The sequence below is a fragment of the Vanacampus margaritifer genome, chromosome 20 (genome assembly GCF_051991255.1).
Source record: "Vanacampus margaritifer isolate UIUO_Vmar chromosome 20, RoL_Vmar_1.0, whole genome shotgun sequence".
NCBI classification, from domain to species: domain Eukaryota; kingdom Metazoa; phylum Chordata; class Actinopteri; order Syngnathiformes; family Syngnathidae; genus Vanacampus; species Vanacampus margaritifer.
The window spans coordinates 13142146-13163122 of NC_135451.1; the positions used below are offsets into that span (position 1 = coordinate 13142146).

The 20977-nt window shown below is 38.8% G+C and overlaps 1 protein-coding gene across 4 annotated transcripts in view; it reads left to right on the top strand.

Annotated features, from left to right (window-relative positions):
- Positions 1-20977, top strand: part of dlgap1b (discs, large (Drosophila) homolog-associated protein 1b) — a 93785-nt gene that overhangs the window by 27644 nt on the left and 45164 nt on the right. For all 4 annotated transcript variants that reach the window (XR_013289833.1, XM_077555197.1, XM_077555200.1 and 1 more), the window contains one exon: positions 9371-9448. The gene's annotated coding sequence lies outside the window, so the exon portion shown is untranslated. The remainder of the gene's footprint in view (positions 1-9370; positions 9449-20977) is intronic.

Genomic DNA, 20977 nt, shown 5'->3' on the forward strand with positions numbered 1-20977 from the left:
TTAACAGCACAGGCGGTGTTTTGAGAAACTTTCACATGAACTGCCAGACAGCTCAATACTATAGATACAAATACAAGCAGGTACAAAAGTCGAAAAGAATGTTTTGCTGAGATTAATTTACATAAAAATGCTGATTAGCTAGTGTTGTGGAGGAGATCTCTTTTCCTCCGCGTGTTCGTTTTCTTTCGGGTAGTGAGAAGGTTGGTTATCTGGATACAGGCTGGAGATCGATGAACAGTTCCTTGGAAGCTTTTATTTCTACAGAATATTCCGGGCACAAGTGAGTTACAGACAATGGCTGTAGCCTCTCACAAGTGCGAAGATATTCTTATACTACCTTGAAGGGCGGTACCACACAGTTTCCAGTAAACAGTTCCTTGGAGTTGACACCAGTGCAATATTTATTTTGACCAAATAGGCTTTCCTGGAAGGATATGCTATATTATTTAGTAAGATTTGTGTCCCACAAAAGAATGCTTTGAAATTACTGTAGTAAACAAACATTTGTTTTTACAGTGTTTTTTTTTTATTTGTATGTATTTTTTGCCCAAAAAATCCAACATTGAAGACCGGACATCACAGCAGGTGTGACTTTTACCAGCTAAATAAATATGTTACTAGTGGGGATGTCTTGACAGAAAAAGATTACAGTATCTTTGAGTGTATTTACTACTGTAAAATCCTGTGAATTAACACAGGGGGCTTAATAAGAAATTTTTGAAAATCACATTTGTTTAGACATTTACTAGTATCTGGGCAGTAGTTAGGGGTTGTAAAAATAAATAAATAAATAAAACAGAATCACTTTTTTTATAGTGCATTTCATACACAACCTAACTATATGTGTGACATACTGTAATTAAAAGTACATTTATTTTAAAAGCAGTAACAGTAAAAAAATAAAATAAAAAATGCAATCAAAATAAAGAAATAAAAATAGCTTACTAAAAGAGCCTAACAACTTTTTTTTTAAAACATAAAAATGAAAAAGAGACCTTTATCTTATGTATTGGAAAAGAGCATAGTTTCAAACCTGGATTTAAAAACATTTACAATTTTTTTTACGTTTCATTTGATTTTTTTTTTTCATTCATATTATTCACACTGATAATGAAGGACACCAGCAAATCGCGGGACCGTGTTATACACAAGTACAGAGGTAAAAAAATAATAATAATCCAATGCTTTGGTTCGTACAGTAATTCCAGAGAGAAAAGACTACTGCTAAAATTCTGTTTCCTATCAAACACTACTAAACTCCCAACATTTGAAAAAGAATATCCCAGCAAGGGAGTCTTGGCATAATACTATGCCGTACTACGCTCGCTTGTTATGCTGACATGCTCTTAAAGTCACTCTTGCTTGATCCCTTCTGATTTGTATTTAAATACAGATTATAAAAGTCATTTTTTTCCTCCCATAAATCTGGGCTAAATCCCTCAAGATTGATGCTCTTTTTTTTCCCCCCCCCTCCTTTCCTTCGTTGACTTAAATCTGCTTGTTTCTTTGTTGGGCCTGCAGGCTGTTCAGGAGGCAGCCGTTCCTAAACTGACGAAATATGTTTTGAACAAAACAATGAACAATAGGATTGTGGGCCCGCTTGGAAATGCTGTATATCGTGTTTTTTTTTTTTAAATGTTCTTTACATATTTTAACATTGCATTACAAAAATGCTGGCCAGCTCTGACCAAAGTTGTTTTCTTCTCTATGCATAAGTCTCGATGTCAAAGATGCTTATTAGTGTGTTAAATTATTTTTCATCTGTATTCATCTTGTATAGTAGGACTGTAAACAGGAGACTCAAGCGCCATCCACCATCTTTGTTTCCACCACCTTGATCCTTTTCATCATCTAGAGCTGAGGAACACTGTCTGGCCATTAATCAATGCAATTTAAAATGCGTATCGGGGGTAGAAAGAAAAAAAAAACTTCATAACTGCATTCTCTCATTTGTCTGCCTTCCGCGCAGGCCGCTCAAATCAATGAGTTCGCACGGAGAAGTGGGAAAGAAATTGATACGGGTTGCGGGCGCTCAGCAGCCGTTCCTTAATTGGCGCTGGATTAGTTAGCATTGATTTGGTCTGATTAGAGCGCCCGGCTTGTGTGTCCGCTTAATCACCGAGCCCGCTTCCTTCTCTCGGGCTTGTTTAGCGTACGCCCCTCATCCCCGCGCCGCATATTCGCCGACCCGGAGACCTGACGCGCATCAGATTTCTTGTTAAAGTTACAGGGCTGGCTCACTACAATACGGCGAGAGGCCGGGTCCGGAAAAAATTGCCCCCCGGTTATAAAAAAATGTTCTGATGGATGGCGGCTGTTATTCTGACCGAGTCGGCGAGAGTGATGAGCCGCGGAAAGATGGAGCGAGATTGTCTGCAGGGGGGGAAATATAGAGAGGGCGGCGAGGAACACAGATTAAGCATGAGAGGGGGACAAAAGCGTGGATGAGAACCGAATAGAGACTCGTAGACGTAATATTATTGTAAAGGGGGGGCTACAAGGGAGGAGAAGGCAGATATAGGTTATAAATGGGGAGCGGAGATGAAGAGTGGTGAGGAGAGCGTCGATTAATGGTCTTACGGCGCAAATGCTAGCTTAGCATTGCTAGCGCTGCTATTCTGTTGAGGCTGGACAGTATCGTCACAACTACACAATTTCATAATCGCGGGAATGACGCATTCTTATTTGGTTTCAGTACTCTACATTTTGTGTTAGCTTAGCAGTTGTCATAGCTTTTCCTTCTTCTCTTTTTACTTAGTCCTCATCCCCTCAGAGATGGCAAATCCAGGTCCGGAAAGTAAAAACCCTGCCACAGTTTGGCTTTAGCCCCTCGTGCTAGCTAGCTAGCTCCCTAGCAGGTAAACAAGCACCCGGGGAGCTAAGCTAGGGAGCTAGCTAGCTAGCACCTGGGGCTACAGCCAAACTGTGGCAGGGTTTTTACTTTCTGGACCTGGATTTGCCACCTCTGTCATCCTCCTTTAGTATGAACTAGTGCTGTCAAAGTTAAAGTGTTAACTAATTAATTACAAAAAAAATAGCGCATTAACTCATTCACTGCCATCGACGGCTATAGATGTCAAAAATTAATTAAACTATTTCGATTAGTTTAACAGTCTTCCCACTTTTGTTAATAAGAGTATGAATATCTAGATTTTTTTTTATTGTATTAGAACAGATATAAAATTTGTGATTAATCGTGAGTTAACTAGCACAGTAATGCGAGTAATTATGATAAAAAAATTGTAATCGCCTGACGCCCCTAATTTTTAATAATATTTTCTTTAAAAAAAACAATTATTATAAAAAAAATGAAAGAAAAGATTATTAAAAATTAGGGGCATCAGGTGATAAAAATTTGTAATCGTAATTAATCGCATGACTTCACTAGTTAACTCACGATTAATCACAAATTTTATATCTGTTCTAAATGTGCCCCCCCAAAAATTCTAGGCTTTCATACTCTTGTTAACAAAAGTGGAAAAAAAGTTAAACTAGTAGAAATAGTTCCAATTAATTTTTGACATTTATTGCTGTCAATGGCAGTGAATGAGTTAATCATGTATTAACTCAGATTAATCACACTATTAATTTTGATCCTTTAGCTTGACAGCGGATGGTTACGTTAAAGGTAGCACAGGTTGTGTTGAGCAATAAACTTAACTACTGTGTAAGCATTAAAGTAAACCATTCATTTGTTCATGTCAAATTATTGGGGTCATTTTTTCCCCATTTGACATTAGCAAGTATTAACGGATTAGAAAAAGAGGTGGATGAGCATGCGCAGCGGATCAAGAAATGGAGAAATAATTAACACATAACAGGTGCTCTTCAAATTTGGCAGGCAAACATTTTTGATAAAAAGCCTTTTTAATTATGCGATTAATCAAATTTCTAAGAGGTGATTAATCTGATTAAACAATGTCATTGTTTGACAGCTCTAAGTATGAACGCTACTTGTCTGAAGTGTATTCATTCGCTGCCATGGAGGCGAGGATTAGAGCTAGCTAGCCAGCCGTCAGCTAGTTAGCTTAACGCGTAGCATTACCCATCTAATTTGGAAGCAGCTGGGAAAACCGTGTGGACCGATTGACATGGATGAACACTTGTTAAAAGTGTACTGTACCACCTACCAACGCACTTATCTTCAGTACTCTACATTTCGGGTTAGCTTAGTAGTTAGCATGGCTTCGCTCTCTTGTTCTGCTTCGTCACTTAATTCTCGCCTCCATGGCAGTGAATGAATACACTTAAGACGAGTATTGTTCTCACTAAAGGTGGATGATGAGTAAGAGGAGCAGCCATGAAGGGATACTGTTTAGCTGAGCTTGCTAGCCAACCATAGTCGGCGCAAGTGATGTTAGCATGTAGCATTCCACGTAGCAGCCTGGAACACATGGAGGATCCGTGACAGATTGACACGGTGCGGTCCGAATTTCTTGAAGCCCATTTTTACATACAGACAGACACGATGATGATATATACGATATAATCCTAATCTATTCTGTGAGTCACAATGACGCCGTTTTTCCCGATGCCTCGCGAAACGTACCACATCCTGCAAAGTTTCTAGCAGTGAGCAAAACATTTAAGCTTTAGACAGCTTTGATTCCCTCGTAGTCTTCCTCACATCTGAACTTCAGTGAGTCACAGATGTCTCGCAGCCCCTTCAGCGGGCTTCCAGAAGCCGGCTTGTGACAAGAAAGCAGATGGGGTGGGCGGGTTGGGGCGGTGGGAACGAGCTGCTGGGCGGCACTGAGGGCGAGGGCGAGATAATTAAGAATCGAGCGAGTCGGCCACCAGCGCAGTGCAGTCTCTTTAATTCCTTATAAGTCACATCGGTATCCATATCCATTTCGGGCTTGCTAACGTTAACACAGCTGGACATAATGAGCCGTGTGAGTCCCTCACGCTTCTGCCGCATTTGCCCGACAAATTTGCTTTTCATATCGGATTGTTTTGGCAACATTTCATGTGCATCGAGGGACAGATCCCAAACTGGCAAGGATCTTAACGAGGGTTCCAAGTGAACGAAGCGGTGATTAAAGCTGGGTACTCTCATTTGGATATATATATATATTTTTAATTTTATTTTATTCGAGAGACCCAATACATGATGAAGAAAAGTACTTAGTCCTCTTATCGTTTATAAACCGATTTTTGACCCAACATTTTTTTTCTCGCATTAACAACAACTTAAAGGGGAAGTCAACCTTAAACATTTCTTTACATTAATAAAAGTGTCCTCTCTAGTCTAAATATGACATTCTGATAAATATTACATTTATGGAATATAAATTATGCAGCAAAATCCAGTGGTTTTTATCCATCTCAGGGGGCGGCCATTTTGCCACTTGCTCAACTGAACATGACATCACAGTTGGTCAGGGCTCAGGCAATGGCCAATCATCGCTCACCTGTTTTCTGAAGCTGCGCTGTGATTGGTTGTGACCTGAGACCTGAGCCACTGTGATGTCATTTTCACCCGACAGCAAGTGGCAAAATGGTCGCCCACTGAGATGGATAAAAGCGGCTGGATTTTGCTTTGTTATTACGCATTATTAACCAGACTGCTATATTTAGACTTCTGGGGCTGCATAGAACATATTGTCAATATTAATTAATAATTCATTAATCTGTCATTAGAATTTTAATCTGTATCAGAATTGGCATTGACCTGATTTATTATTTTATTTTTTATATTGTTGTTCACTGCATGGAACATGTTGAGATAACATGTTCACATTAACTACTGACATTTTGGAGTTGAAGTCAAAGTCTTTAATGGACGTCCAGAAAGTAGAAACCCTGTCACAGTTTGGCTTTAGCCCCAGGTGCTAGCTAGCTAGCTAGCGCCATTGGCGCTAGGGGCTAAAGCCAAACTGTGGCAGGGCTTCTACTTTCTGGACCTGGATTTGCCAACTCTGGTGAACCAACAGGCCTCTCTACAGAAAGAATAAAAGAAATGGCAAGTTGTGATGAATTCTGCGTAATCGCAAAAGTCAGGATCTCCAAAATTGTCGTTGTGTATAATTCTCTAGCAAACATGATGCATCGCGCCGGGCCCGGCTGTTGCCGCTTGCTGACTCATAGTGAGCCGTTGCCGGAGGTCTCGGAGGTTTAAAGCCCCTCCGCAGCTCATCGTTGTGTGCCGCGACTTCAAAGTGCACCCTGACGGGGAGTCCATATCGCTGCGCGAAAAGCCCTCCGCTATCCTCCTTGCCGGAGCAGAGGTCAAACTGCTTCATCAGAGGTCAAACGGCTTCATCTTTTATGTATCGCTTTCGCCCATTGATTGCGCCGCAGGAAATTTATGAATACAGAGAGGCCTGTTTCTGTATCGCACGATAGCATATGGAGGATTTGTTTTCTCTCGATTATTTGGAATGCACTTACTTTATTGCCCTCTAATTTGTTGTCGTTTCTTTTTTGAATTTTAAAATAGACCGAAAAAAAAGTTTGTGTCTACATAAATAAATCCGGCTCAACTGTTTGTATTCAATTCATGCTCAGCCTGCTTTTGTTTTTGCCTTCATCTTTAGCTTGTGAATATACTCGATGAGCCTTTTTTTTTTTTTTTTTTTTTTTTTTTTTACAAGCCGCACCCGTCCTGATGTCTGCGCCGCAGTCATGTTTTTAAGTGTGTGCGTGGCACCCCGGCAGAGTGTGAAATTGAAATTCCTCCCGGCGGACGCTGACGTGATTGACAGAGAGGAGAGTGTGAAGCAGATGTAAAAAAATATTTGCACAGTCGCTGCCTGATGTTGCTTCATCAGATCACTAAGCAGCTTGGAGCATGTCGGCATCGCCTCTTTGCTAAAAGGCCGTTAGTTCGGTTGAGGCCACAAATGCAGACTGGCCAATCACGGCACAGTAAGAGCTGTTTTTGTTGATTAAGCTACAAGTTACAACAATGGCACGGATTAATAGCATTTCCATTCATTTCTATGCGAACGGATGATTTAAGATGTGCAATGTGGCGATGCACTCTGCAGTGTCTGTCCTCCATCTCGCGTGTGTGTGTGTGTGTGTGTGTGTGTGTGTGTGTGCCACATCCCACCAGGACGCCATCGTTCAGACCGCCATCTGTTCGGTGCCCTCTTATTGAACCTCCTGCCACTTCTTTTTCATCACCTTGAAGCAGGAAAAAGCACTTTTAATCAAATGGAATAACCTGTTTTTTGTTTTCTTTTGTTTAGTGGGTCAATGGACCAAAATAATGACTATGAGTATAATGTTTTTGCCAAGCTCTCTTCATACTGAAATTTTTTTTTATGTGACAGCAACCGGGTACAAACGTGTCCATATTTAGCACTGGTTGCTAAGCTACCAAACAGGTAGTAGCCTGGTGCCTTTTCCTACTGGTTTGAATGTAAACTAGTTATAATGGAAAGCTCTGTTTGCTTACGAGGAGAAGGAGATGCCATAAAAGGGGAATCATGTGTGACTGTGCTATATTTTATTTTAAGCTAACATGGCTACAGTTTAAAGCTACACTCTTCTACCACTTTCAACTAATCTGGTTCTGTCAAATTGGTGGAGGTCGCCGTCAGTCTTTCCGAACTAGGCCAGTTAGATGAAATAAGACATATAATAATATTTTTTTTAAAAAAAACTGATCTTACATCATTTTAAAAAAAAATGGTTTGCAGATTTTTTTTTTGCACTGCTGGGTCGAAAGTAACCCAAATTGCATGAAACAGCTAACCCAGAGCTGGGTCCAAAAGGGATAGAGCCAATGCTGGGTTATTTACTGTACACCCAATACATTGAGTTGTGGATTTGACCCAGTACGTTGGGCCAAGATTTGAATGATACAGATTGGGTGTGATAGCTAACCCAATGCTGGGTTATTTATTCTATACCCAGTACATTGAGTTGTGGATTTGACCCAGCACGTTGGGCCAAGATTTTGATGACCCAAATTGTGTGTAATTGCTAACCCAGCGCTGCGTCCAAGAGGGATTGAGCCAATGCTGGGTTATTTACTGTACACCCAATACATTGAGTTGTGGATTTGACCCAGCACGTTGGGCCAAGATTTGAAGGATACAGATTGGGTGTGATAGCTAACCCAATGCTGGGTTATTTATTCTATACCCAGTACATTGAGTTGTGGATTTGACCCAGCACGTTGGGCCAAGATTTTGATGACCCAAATTGTGTGTAATTGCTAACCCAGCGCTGCGTCCAAGAGGGATTGAGCCAATGCTGGGTTATTTACTGTACACCCAATACATTGAGTTGTGGATTTGACCCAGCACGTTGGGCCAAGATTTGAAGGATACAGATTGGGTGTGATAGCTAACCCAATGCTGGGTTATTTATTCTATACCCAGTACATTGAGTTGTGGATTTGACCCAGCACGTTGGGCCAAGATTTTGATGACCCAAATTGTGTGTAATAGCTAACCCAGCGCTGCGTCCAAAAGGGATCGAGCCAATGATGGGTTATTTACTGTACACCCAATACATTGAGTTGTGGATTTGACCCAGCACGTTGGGCCAAGATTTGAATGATACAGATTGGGTGTGATAGCTAACCCAATGCTGGGTTATTTACTCTATACCCAGTACATTGAGTTGTGGATTTGGACCCAGCACGTTGGGCCAAAGATTTTGATGACCCAAATTGTGTGTAATAGCTAACCCAGCGCTGCTTCCAAAAGGGATCGAGCCAGTGCAGGGCTATTTATACCCAGTGCATTGGGTTGATGATTTGACCCAGCACTTTGGGTTAGAATTTTGATTACCCAGTTTGGGTCCAGCCGCCACCAACATTTTCTGAGAATGTTACATTAAATTTAGTTCAAATTCAGTACGCAACAAAACTTTGAAAAATGACGACCAGCTTCAGCTCTTCAACCCGCCCCAACCCAATCGTCAACCCAATCTGCATTGAGCAATGTGAACAGAGCGTGCGGGTGATTTTGTCAGTATTGCAAGTCATTACGTTCAGATTCACTCCGCCTCCAAACATTTCACGGGTCTCCCCCCCTTTCTTGATCTGTTCTTTTTTTCATGCTCGCCCATGAATTGTGTGAGTTTGCCGGGCCGAAGAGCAGAACAGGAACGGAAGGAGGCGGGGCCGAACACGACTGCTCTTTGCTTGTTATTCTCACGGCCACATTTTAAGGTCCTCTAATCTCACCACTGCGCCCTTTGAAGATGGAGCGTTTCGATTTCCTTTCGTCGGGGATTTGCTGTACTTTTTTTATCCGCCAGATGAGAATTCACCCGCCGACTCCTCGGCAGCGGGAAAGCTGAAGGAAAACAAGCAACAACCGCGGCCCGTTTTTTTTTTTTTTGGGGGGGTGATTGACACCGATGGCTTCCTCGGTCACTGACTCTTGTCTTTTTGTCATCTTTGCAGGTGGAGAGATGAGCGCGTGCGGCGGACAAAGGCGGCAGGATTAAACAAGAGGATGCCCAAGTTGAGACGTTGACGCAGGTCAGTTTGTGCGAGTGGCTTTGAATGATAATCGGGCCTCACAAGTAAGACCTTGGCCTCGTTGTCGCTCCACCTTTAGAAATGAGTCACCCGCCGTCTCGTTCCTTTTACTATCAAGAAAATCCAAAGTTCAGAATAGTTTAGGATCAGAATAGGTTTACTGTCATACCGCATGGTGCAACAAAATTGAACATGGTTACAACTCGTCCAAGAGGGGTGAAAAAACAAAAAAAAAACAATGACCAACAGAGGGCGACAGAACGGGAAGCCTGATGAGTCACCGGTTCTCAGATGAAAATGGATTTGGGAAAAAAAATGTCAAGAACATCAAAAGTTGGGACTAAAAGAAAAAAAGTTGTAACTGTAATTATCTGCTATTAAATAGATGACTGCAGTGCCATGGCTAACCAAAACAGCAGCACCATTCGAGCATTGCATCAAAATACCGGGGGGAATAAATGAGTAAAAAAAATAAATCACGATTTATTTGATAACTTGTAATATAAATAAAATGTGTATTTATAATGCAAAATGTATATACCTGTACATACAGGTGCATAGATACGTCAATACTAGATAATTACAAAATCAATTGATGTTTTTTTTAAATACTGATTTTATTTAATCATTTGTAATATAAAAGTATTCATTTATTGTTTATAATATAGTCAATTACATCAGATACTACAACAATTTACTTAAAATACAGATTTTATTTATTGATAAATAATCTAATACAATAAAGAAAATATCTATGATTTAAAAAAATAATTATATCATGGATTTGAATTATTTTGTTTAAAATATAGTACATAAAAATCAGTCATAGGATCTGATAGATTTTCTTAATTTACACTACATATTTTATTGAACTGATTTGCTCCCAAAAACGTATAAAAACGTTCTATTTTAGATAGTGCCATGGTCCCAAAAAACGTATTTGTACGTTTTTAAAATGTTTTTTATGCTAGAGCACACAGAAAGCTTTGATGCAGCCGCTGACCTGAAAAGGGCGCTTAAAGCAACAGTAGTTATTACAAGAAACGGCCAGTAGGTGGCAGCAGAGTATAAGAGATCAACCAGGGTCATGTTGAAAAAAACTAATTTACCCACAATTCTATACAGATTTGTGAATAATGATGAAACTTAGCTATATTCTATTGCTAATTGCTGCAAGCCGGAAACAAATAGATGTGTTCCATGTTTTTGTAGCAAAAGAACACAATATTCTGTGGGCCTTGCAAAATCCAGTAAAACAGCCGGGAGCGAAGGAGGTTGCTTCAGTGAAAATGGCTGCGAGTGAATGAGTTAACTACTGTAAAGAAAATATATTAGTAGATACTTTACATAGACAGTTATGTAAGATTATATTAAAAACTAAAGTATTTAATTCATTCTTAGTCATGTAAATTATGTATTTAAGTACCATAATGAAATGAATTAGGAAGTATTTTAAATTATTAGATATTAATAAGATGTACGTAGAATGCATTAAAATGTCCATTTTGATACTGTATATTAGTCAGTCACTAGACAGATACGAGATAAATGAGTAGTGATCCAAAATCGATATTGTGTTTTGTAATAACGAGCACAGTACGCATTAAACCGCCGGAGAAAAGAACTGCAACTGACTTGTAATCCATTTATGTGTGCGTACGAATTCAAAAGTAATCATTTTGAAGCATTGCATGCCAAGGCGAGCTTTGCAGGCCCAAAGCCGAGTGGGGGAGGCCATCATTCCGAGCGTTAAACGGGGTTAATGTCCAAGAAAATATCACACAAATCCCGCCTCAATTTGACGTTTCTCCCCAGCAAAAGCGTCACATTTTCTTGTGGAAAAACACTTAAGGAGCTCCCAAGCGGCTTAAGAACGCGCCTGTCACTTGCTTTCATGAAAACACATGCTATTATTTAGACTTTGGCGAAGAGACATTCAAAGAAATATATATATATAAATATTAGGGTGGGAATCGATTCAATTCCGATTTTTTTTGGGCCTGCGATTCGGTTCAGAATCGATTTTCGATTCAGAATCGATTTTTGCTTCAACCTATAGATGTGCAAGGAATTGTAATGATCGACTCCAGTCTGGCTCGCTAATGCTAATTAGCGCGCTACTCGCGGCACTTTTATCACTAAAAAGAACGTCTCCACACTGCAAAAAAACAACTTTTATTGGAATAACTTGACCGGGATTTTTTCCTTCTACTCTCTAATGTGGCTACAACTTAATCAGACCGCGTGGGACCACACTGCCCCTCAGTGGTTAAATCGAGTACAACATGAACGGCGCTCCAAATAAAGGCACACACAGACAAAGGCAAGACAGTATAAAATAATATAAATGAAATCGATTTTGAGACATTTGATATCGATTCTGAATCGTACTGAATGAGAATCAATTTTTGGGAACACCCCTAATATATATATATATATATTGCAGAATTCGAGCAGGGTTTTTAGTGTTTTGAAAATGCTTAGTTTAGTTTTAGTTTTTTTATTCATAAAATTTAAGGCTGGATGGATGAAGTATTTGATGAGTGCAAGATTTATAAAAAAATTTTTTTAAAAAAAGTAGGTAAGTAATAAAGTAAATTCGAATTTTCTCTAGTTTATTTATTTATTTATTTATTTTCAGAAGCATGCAGGAAAGATTTGCTTGGTTAATTTCACACTTTTTTAACTTAAAACAATGTAAAAAAAAAAAAAGAAAAAGAAATGGGGCTATGCCAATGTGGGAGTGCCTACGAAACGGCCAACGACATTGACATACTTCCAAACTCCGAAAACACTGTAAAAGTTTCTAAATGTCATCTGATATTTTTGGAGGAAATGGTGGCGAAGTGATGTTTGCAAACTTCATTTTAATTGCTACTTTTTGTTTTTTGTCAATCCAGGTAGAACACTTAGTCATGCAAATATATTCACTCGGGCACCCCATTTAGCGTTTGTATCGCGTTCCTGCGCCGTACACACAATTTTCCCCGCATAATTACAAAACAAAGAGTTTAGTAGCGAGTGTTTTCACCAAATGAACTGTGAAATGCGCGCCCTGGCGAGCGAGCAGGCTTCATTTGGCTTCCAACTCCATAAACTGGCCAAGATAAAAGCCTCTGACAAGCCGGCACACGGAGGTGACAAACGCTTGATCAAAAAGGATCTCATTTTTTTTCCCCCCAATCTTGATGTTATCACAGAGAATGCTTAAGATGAGAAGCGTGGTCAAGCCTCGGTCCCCACAGAGGCAGATGTGATCTTAAATTGGGCTTTGCCAGGGAGCCAAAGAGCTTTCATCAAAGTTAGCAAATAACTTATTATGAATTAATGAAGTGGAGACGTGTGAAGATAAGGCGGGGTCTGCTTTACACACTGAAGCGTATTAAGGTTCTTTAACACATTTAGGAAAAATGGAAGCCAAGACCTAATTTTCTCGCCGATTGTGCACTAGCGCGCATTGAGAATGACTCGGCAAACGAGTTTACATTCCTTCTTTTTAGGGCCCGATTGATAGGGATTTTTTTTTTAGGTCCGATATTTGGCAGAATGAAATTCCGATGACCTATTAATCGGATGATTATTTAAAAATGTATAAATATATAAAAAAAATAAAATAAATTTTTCGTACATATATACTTAGAACAATAAAAATACAGTATGACTTACTAGCAGAACTTTTGACAGTTTTGCAATACTTTGTCCCATAATTGAGAAAAATCGGCAAAAATTTGATTTTTGTTATGATTTGTGGGATGGCAGTGTAATGTGAAAAAAGAAATGGCCAATTATTAACCAAAGAGCTAATATCAGCCGATTAATCGGTGAGGCTCTACTAGATCATTTTCTGACCCATTGAGTGAAATTGAATAATTTCCCACGTCACACCAGTTGGGAATCACTGTCCTAAACTAGGGCTATCACGATCATATAGTTTTAGAATCGATTAGTCTATCGATTAATCGGAGAAAATTTTGTTTTGCATCACAGCCTATTACAAAACCATTTATTTTCCCGATTGCTGTTTATTAACCAATTATTGTTGTTTATTTAGTATTGTTTAGTCTGTTTTCAGGAAGGACTACAGTAACCACAGAATAATTAATTACTGTCGAGAGGCTGAAATTTTAAGTTAAACAATGGCTCTAAATGATTACTCAATTAATTGGATAATCAATTTCATGTCGATTAATCGATTAATTTTGACACATCTTGCAGAAACATTATGAAATGAAGAGAAAAGACGGTTGGGAATAATAGAATACAAATAAAATAAATATAAATAATATATATAATAATAATATATAATATGTATAATATAAATAAATATAAGAATTTAGCTGGTAAATGTAGGTCAGTGGTACCGCAGAAAAGGCCTATGGTTCACCACAAAGTTTGTGCACTACGCGTCGTGCATCGGAATGCAGCCTGTGAAACAGCAGCCGTGACCCGTTGCCAGTAGCTTCTGATGCCTCTTTGCTTTTGTTACTTCTCGTAGCAGATAACAAAACGGAGGCCGCCTCACCATTAGCGCCGCTGTTTCCAAGTCGTCGCAGACGCGGGCGAGCCGAGTCAATTAAACTTAACACGCCGACCCGCATAATTTCAGCTTCCTCGCCGCGAGTTTCGCGGGGGGGGGATTTGTTGTTTTTAATCCTCCTCCCACTCATAGAACGTTCATATTGTTCTCAGCAGGCAGGGGCGAGCGTTGCGTTGATGCGCACGTTTGTACAAGTGCGCTCGCTACTGTCACGTCGCATTAGCGTCAAAGGCGTGCTACCCGTCGTGAGCTTTTGAGCAAACTTTAATTGCGTGGAATCTTGCGCCGTATCTATCGTGTCGTGCCGCAAATTATGATGATGTTGTAATATAATGATGACAGTGCAGTGATTCATTTGTAGTTGGGCTGGAAGATGTCAATTTCTGAAGTTCTATTTACATATTTAAGTGGGGTTTTTTTGGTGTCTCTCCTTACCTGACTTTCAAGTATTTCAAGATACAGGTCGTCGCTAGCTAGCTAGCTAGCACGATAAGTTGACAGGAAGTTCAACTTCATGACAACAGCAATTTGGCCGATTTTTAAGTGAGCTTTTTTGGTGCCTCTCCTTACCCGACTTACAAGTATTTCAAGATAAAGGCAGTTGCTATTTGCTAGCTAGCTAGCTAGCGCTGTAAGGTGCCAGGAAATTCAACTTACTTCATAACAACAGAAATTTGGCCCAAAAAATTTAGTGGGCTTTTGTGGTGCCTTTTCTTACCCGACTTACAAGTATTTCAAGATAAATGTAGTCGCTATTTGCTAACTAGCTAGCGAGCTTCTAGCTAGCGCTGTTAAGTGCCAGGAAATTCCACTTACTTCATAACAACAGAAATTTGGCAGATTTTTTTTTAGTGGGCTTTTGTGGTGCCTTTTCTTACCCGACTTACAAGTATTTCAAGATAAAGGCAATCGTTAAATAGCTAGCTAGCTGCTAGCTGCTAGCTAGCGCTGTAAGGTGCCAGGAAATTCAACTTACTTCATAACAACAGCAATTTGGCAGATTTTTAAGTGCCTTTACTTACCCGACTTACAAGTATTTCAAGATAAAGGTCGTCGCTAGCTAGCTGCTAGCTAGCGCTGTAAGGTGCCAGGAAATTCAACTTACCTCATAACAGTAGCAATTTGGCAGATAGTGAACAATTCTTGAAAAAGTGGTGACGATTTCCACTACCAGTTGAAGTTTGCTGTCAAACTGAACACTTACGAAAAACAATATCATTTTAATGAGTAACTTTAGCAAAAACTAGGCCACGTGTGAAGTACTTCCTGTTTTCACTCTTCTTCTTTCCAATTTAGAAAGGGTCAAATTTAATAGTGGGCTGCCAACCAGTGGCTGATAGTGGAATTACACCCCAAAATAAATACAGAACCAAATGGAGTTTGATCAATTGTACCAAAAAAAAAAGTCTACAAAATTGAATTTTAAATGTAAAGTGCAATTCTTAGTCAATTTAGCAACAACAACAAAAAACAAAGCTTTTACCCTATAGTGCAATTCGCTCGAGGAAATTCCGTCCACGCCGAGAGCCGCGACTTGATTCGGTGGCTCCATTTGTCACAAAGCGCCGTGACAGTGTGGCTAATTAGTTCGGGGGTAACAAAGGAGCTGTCTCACAAAAGCCGCCAGCCGTCCGTCCAACGCAGACGTTTATTTATGACGCGTCAGATTCCATTTGAATGCCAAGCAGCCGTTTTGGTTGCCGAGTGTTTTGACAAAGACTGCATTAAAGTTGCATTGGACATATGTTGCCCGAGTGTCGTTTTAATCGCAGCCTTGCATGGAGCCTGGAGGGGATGCAGACTGTTTCCCTCTCTGCGGCATTGAGGAGTTAATATTTGTTACCGGCAAAAATCAATCTAGTCGTGTCTCGCTATATTGTAGATTTTTGTGTGATGAAATGCATTCACAATGTGTTTGAATAAGTTTTGGTGTTATTTTAAGGCTTTAAGGCTATCAAACAAATCTTTATGCTTTATTCTGTAATTATTTTCTATGCATTTTATGCTTGCAGTTTTATTGTTAGCGTATTCTATCAATTACTTAATTGCATATTCGATTAATTGCACCAAAAATTATTAAATACCCTAACTTGCATGTTAGGTGCTTATATGAATCGTCTCTACTTTGGTTTGCCGCCCTCATTTTGAATGTGTTCGGCTAAAATGTGGGGCCTGGGATGGTGAGTGACGTGGGTGTCAGCAAATGAGAGTGGATAGTTAACGGCCCGTTTGTGTGTTAAGTGACTCGGTGAACATTCCGATGCGTTCTACCTAGCATTTGATGGCTATATTAAATTAGCTAACATTTGTACATTATCTTCTGTTTTAACTTCTATTTTTTTGTGGTAATGATCCCAAACTGGGGACATTCTCTTGGATGGGGCCTCGGTGTTAGGGAAAAAACATTTCCAGCCCATTCACCTTTGGACAAATCCAAGTTAGCGCTTAAAATTAAGACAGCTAACTAGCATGGCTAACATCAGTTTGTTTCTGTTCTGACATTACGCTGCAAAGTAGTAAATAGCTACTAGCTACTAGTTTTCTGAGAAATAAGTACTTTTACAGTTGTAGTGCATGACAAGCAGTTTGTAGTCTATATAAAATTAGCTAAAAGCTATACATTATCTTCTGTGGTGGTGATTATAAATGTGCTGTTATTGTACGCACTGCATTTTATCTTCTTTTTTTGTGTGAATTCTGTGAAAAGATCCCCAAACTAGCTAGCATAACTAGCTAGCATGGCTAACAGTTTGTTTTTCGCTCTGACGTTACGTTGCAAAATAGTAAGTAGCTACTAGTTTTCTGATAAATAAGTGCTTTTACAGTTGTAGTGCATGACAAGCAGTTTGTAGGCAATATTAAATTAGCTAAATCATTTTAAAGTTGAAGTACAGGACAAGCATTTTGTAGTCTATATAAAATTAGCTAAAAGCTATACGTTAGCTTCTGTGGTGGTGATTATAAATGTGCTGTTATTGTACGCACTGCATTTTATCTTCTTTTTTTGTGTGTGAATTCTGTGAAAAGATCCCCAAACTAGCTAGCATAACTAGCTAGCATGGCTAACAGTTTGTTTCCGCTCTGACGTTACGTTGCAAAATAGTAAGTAGCTACTAGTTTTCTGAAGAATAAGTACTTTTAAAGTTGTAGTACAGGACAAGCATTTTGTAGTCTATATAAAATTAGCTAAAAGCTATACGTTAGCTTCTGTGGTGGTGATTATAAACGTGCTGTTATTGTACGCTGCATTTTATCTTCTTTTTTTGTGTGTGAATTCTGTGAAAAGATCCCCAAACTAGCTAGCATAACTAGCTAGCATGGCTAACAGTTTGTTTTTCGCTCTGACGTTACGTTGCAAAATAGTAAGTAGCTACTAGTTTTCTGATAAATAAGTACTTTTACAGTTGTAGTACAGGACAAGCATTTTGTAGTCTATATAAAAATTAGCTAAAAGCTATACGTTAGCTTCTGTGGTGGTGATTATAAATGTGCTGTTATTGTACGCACTGCATTTTATCTTCTTTTTTTGTGTGTGAATTCTGTGAAAAGATCCCCAAACTAGCTAGCATAACTAGCTAGCATGGCTAACAGTTTGTTTCCGCTCTGACGTTACGTTGCAAAATAGTAAGTAGCTACTAGTTTTCTGAGGAATAAGTACTTTTAAAGTTGTAGTACAGGACAAGCATTTTGTAGTCTATATAAAATTAGCTAAAAGCTATACGTTAGCTTCTGTGGTGGTGATTATAAATGTGCTGTTATTGTACGCTGCATTTTATCTTCTTTTTTTGTGTGTGAATTCTGTGAAAAGATCCCCAAACTAGCTAGCATAACTAGCTAGCATGGCTAACAGTTTGTTTTCCGCTCTGACGTTACGTTGCAAAATAGTAAGTAGCTACTAGTTTTCTGATAAATAAGTACGTTTACAGTTGTAGTGCATGACAAGCAGTTTGTAGGCAATATTAAATTAGCTAAATAATTTTAAAGGTGTAGTACAGGACAAGCATTTTGTAGTCTATATAAAATTAGCTAAAAGCTATACGTTATCTTCTGTGGTGGTGATTATAAACGTGCTGTTATTGTACGCTGCATTTTATCTTCTTATTTTGTGTGTGAATTCTGTGAAAAGATTCCCAAACTAGCTAGCATAACTAGCTAGCATGGCTAACAGTTTGTTTTCCGCTCTGACGTTACGTTGCAAAATAGTAAGTAGCTACTAGTTTTCTGATAAATAAGTACTTTTACAGTTGTAGTACAGGACAAGCATTTTGTAGTCTATATAAAATTAGCTAAAAGCTATACGTTAGCTTCTGTGGTGGTGATTATAAATGTGCTGTTATTGTACGCACTGCATTTTAGCTTCTTTTTCTTTGTGTGTGAAATGATCCCAAACTAGTTAGCATGATTAGCTAGCATGGCTAACATCAGTTTGTTTCCGCTCTGACATTTAGTCACAATACAAGGTAGCATGTAGCTACTAATTTTGTGAGAAATATGTACTCTTACTGTTGTTTTATATGGGCAGATTCTACTGGGTTCATAAAAAGGTGGTTGATATAGTAACCCAAAACGACCCAAAATAAACAACTGCCTGAGAAAGGAAAGCCTAGCAACGTGGCAACGGTAATGAGATTTCTGCTGGCGCGGTGCTGAGCCTCTCCTGACATTGCTTAAAAGCACTTTGACATCATGTGAAACATTCACCAGGTCCCTTAATGCTTCCTGCTCCATCTTTTAAAATGTTCCTTGACATGCGGGAGGGAGGGAGGGATCCGTTTTCCTTTTCTCGGCCTCCGTTTCAGCTTTTCTCCATTTGTTTGAAGTATTAATCTTGTTAAATATTCATATTGGTTAAAATTGATCTTTTTGTACTTTGTTCCTTTTTTATGATTAATGATGAACATCTAGTCTTTTTCCTCGTATTTCTTTCAGTCACTCAGCACAAAAAAAAAAAAAAAAAAAAGACAAACTATTTAAATAAATCAATTGAAACCGTTTACTTTTTCAGGGCCAAATACTGTCGGTTTAGATCTCCACTTGCCCTCAATCAGCATTTAGATAGGAATTGCATATACTGTACACGGAGACTGTCTTGACGATGTTAATCATTCTTTGCAGAGGCTAAAGAATATATGCCTATAAAGTATAACATAGTACAGTACTTTTTTTTTTCTTCTTAAAAATGGTGTCAGTAACCCAATACAAGCATATCACCATTTTTCTTGCTGAGCCACATATTCTTCAAATCTTTGTTTCAAAGTTTCCAACTCAATCCAAACACGTCGAGTTTTTTCCTCACAGTGGTGGCCTCGAAATGCAAATGACTGCCCTAAGCTTTTTTTGGTCTCTTGGCTGGCGAATGACGATGATTGAAGGCGATAAAGTGGGCGCGACGCGAGAAGCAGCCGCAGCATATCGATTTCTCGCTTCCTTCAAGGATTGCAGGTAGCGAAGAGGATTCAGTCGCTCCCCAAACTCGGCTTTAGAGCAAATGAAAGCCACGTCGGACCATTCATGAAAGATTGGCCGCTAGTGTTAAATAGTAAATGGGGAGAGGAGCATGTCAGCTGCATATATCTTAATGACTATGAGATTGTTGTTATTTCTATTTAAGATGTTCACCGCAGTGTCATCATGATTTATTTTTATTTTTTTTCTGCAGGTATCAGCATATCTGATTTAATCGTTTTTAACACCGTTTTCAATGCAACTTAAAACTAATTTCATGCTCATGTTTTACTGGATATACACGCATGTGCACACACATACACATATACTGTATGCATTACGTTTTATAAATTAGACCTGTCAGTCGACTACAATTTTCAATCATAATTAATTACATGATTTCCATAGCGATTAATCACAAATTAATTGTACTTTTAATCTGTTCTAAATGTATGATAAAATATATATTGTTTTTTTTTTGTTTTATATACTCTTGTTACCTCATTTGCTCCCAAAAACGTATTCTAAATATTGCCATGGTCCCAAAAACGTATTTATATGTTTTTTTTAAAGTTTTTTTTTTTTTTTTAATGCTAGAGCATACAGAAGGCTTTGACGCAGCCTCTGACCTTAAGAGGACGCTTAAAGCAATTGTAGTTATTACCAAAAAAACGGTCAGAAGGTGGCAGCAGAGTATAAGAGATCAACCAGAGCCATGTTGCAACAAGCTCTTTTCCCCAGTGTTTTTTTTTACAGGTTTGGGAATAATGATGAAACTGAGCGATTTATTAATTTATTAATTAATATTCTAATGCTAATTGCTGCAAAATAGAAACAGATACAAATATAAAAAAAATTCCTGATAAAAGAAGAGACTTTAGTCTTTCTTTTGGTAGGTTCCATCTTTTTATAGCAATAGAACACAATATTCTGTGAGCCTTGCAAAATCTGTCAAAATCCAGTAAAACAGTCGTGAGCGAAGGGGGTTGCTTCAGTGAAAATGTCTGAGAGTCAATGAGTTAATTAACATAAAAGTGGACAAATATGGTTACCAAATGCAAATGTGGTTGTATCTTTTAATTCATTGATGCAGTATTTATATAGTAAATAATTCATTAAGTTAGTTAGAGTTTAAAAGATACACTAACCAGGTTAAAGGAATTTGAAACATTGAGTCATAGATTTGTGTTGAAGTAAATTTCTTCCACTTGATGGCATTAGTATTTCATGCTGGGCATTGGTGACAGAAACAGTATATTTTTCATTTCAGATTCAGTTCCTTCCCAGGCTGGGATTTCTCAATTCCATCATGAATGTATTTACGATACACATTTCAGTTTTAATTTTACCTATGTCCATCTAGTGGAAAAGCATAGAAGTTGATAAAAATTTTTGGCGTACCTGATAATTTCTCACGCACGACAACATTGCATTGTGGGACAGGACTTAGGAATGACTAGCGTATAGCCGTGCATTTCTAGTTTCACGCCTGCCAAAACAGGGTCACGAATCCGCCTTTGACGGCCACAGAGCGTAACACAGAGGCA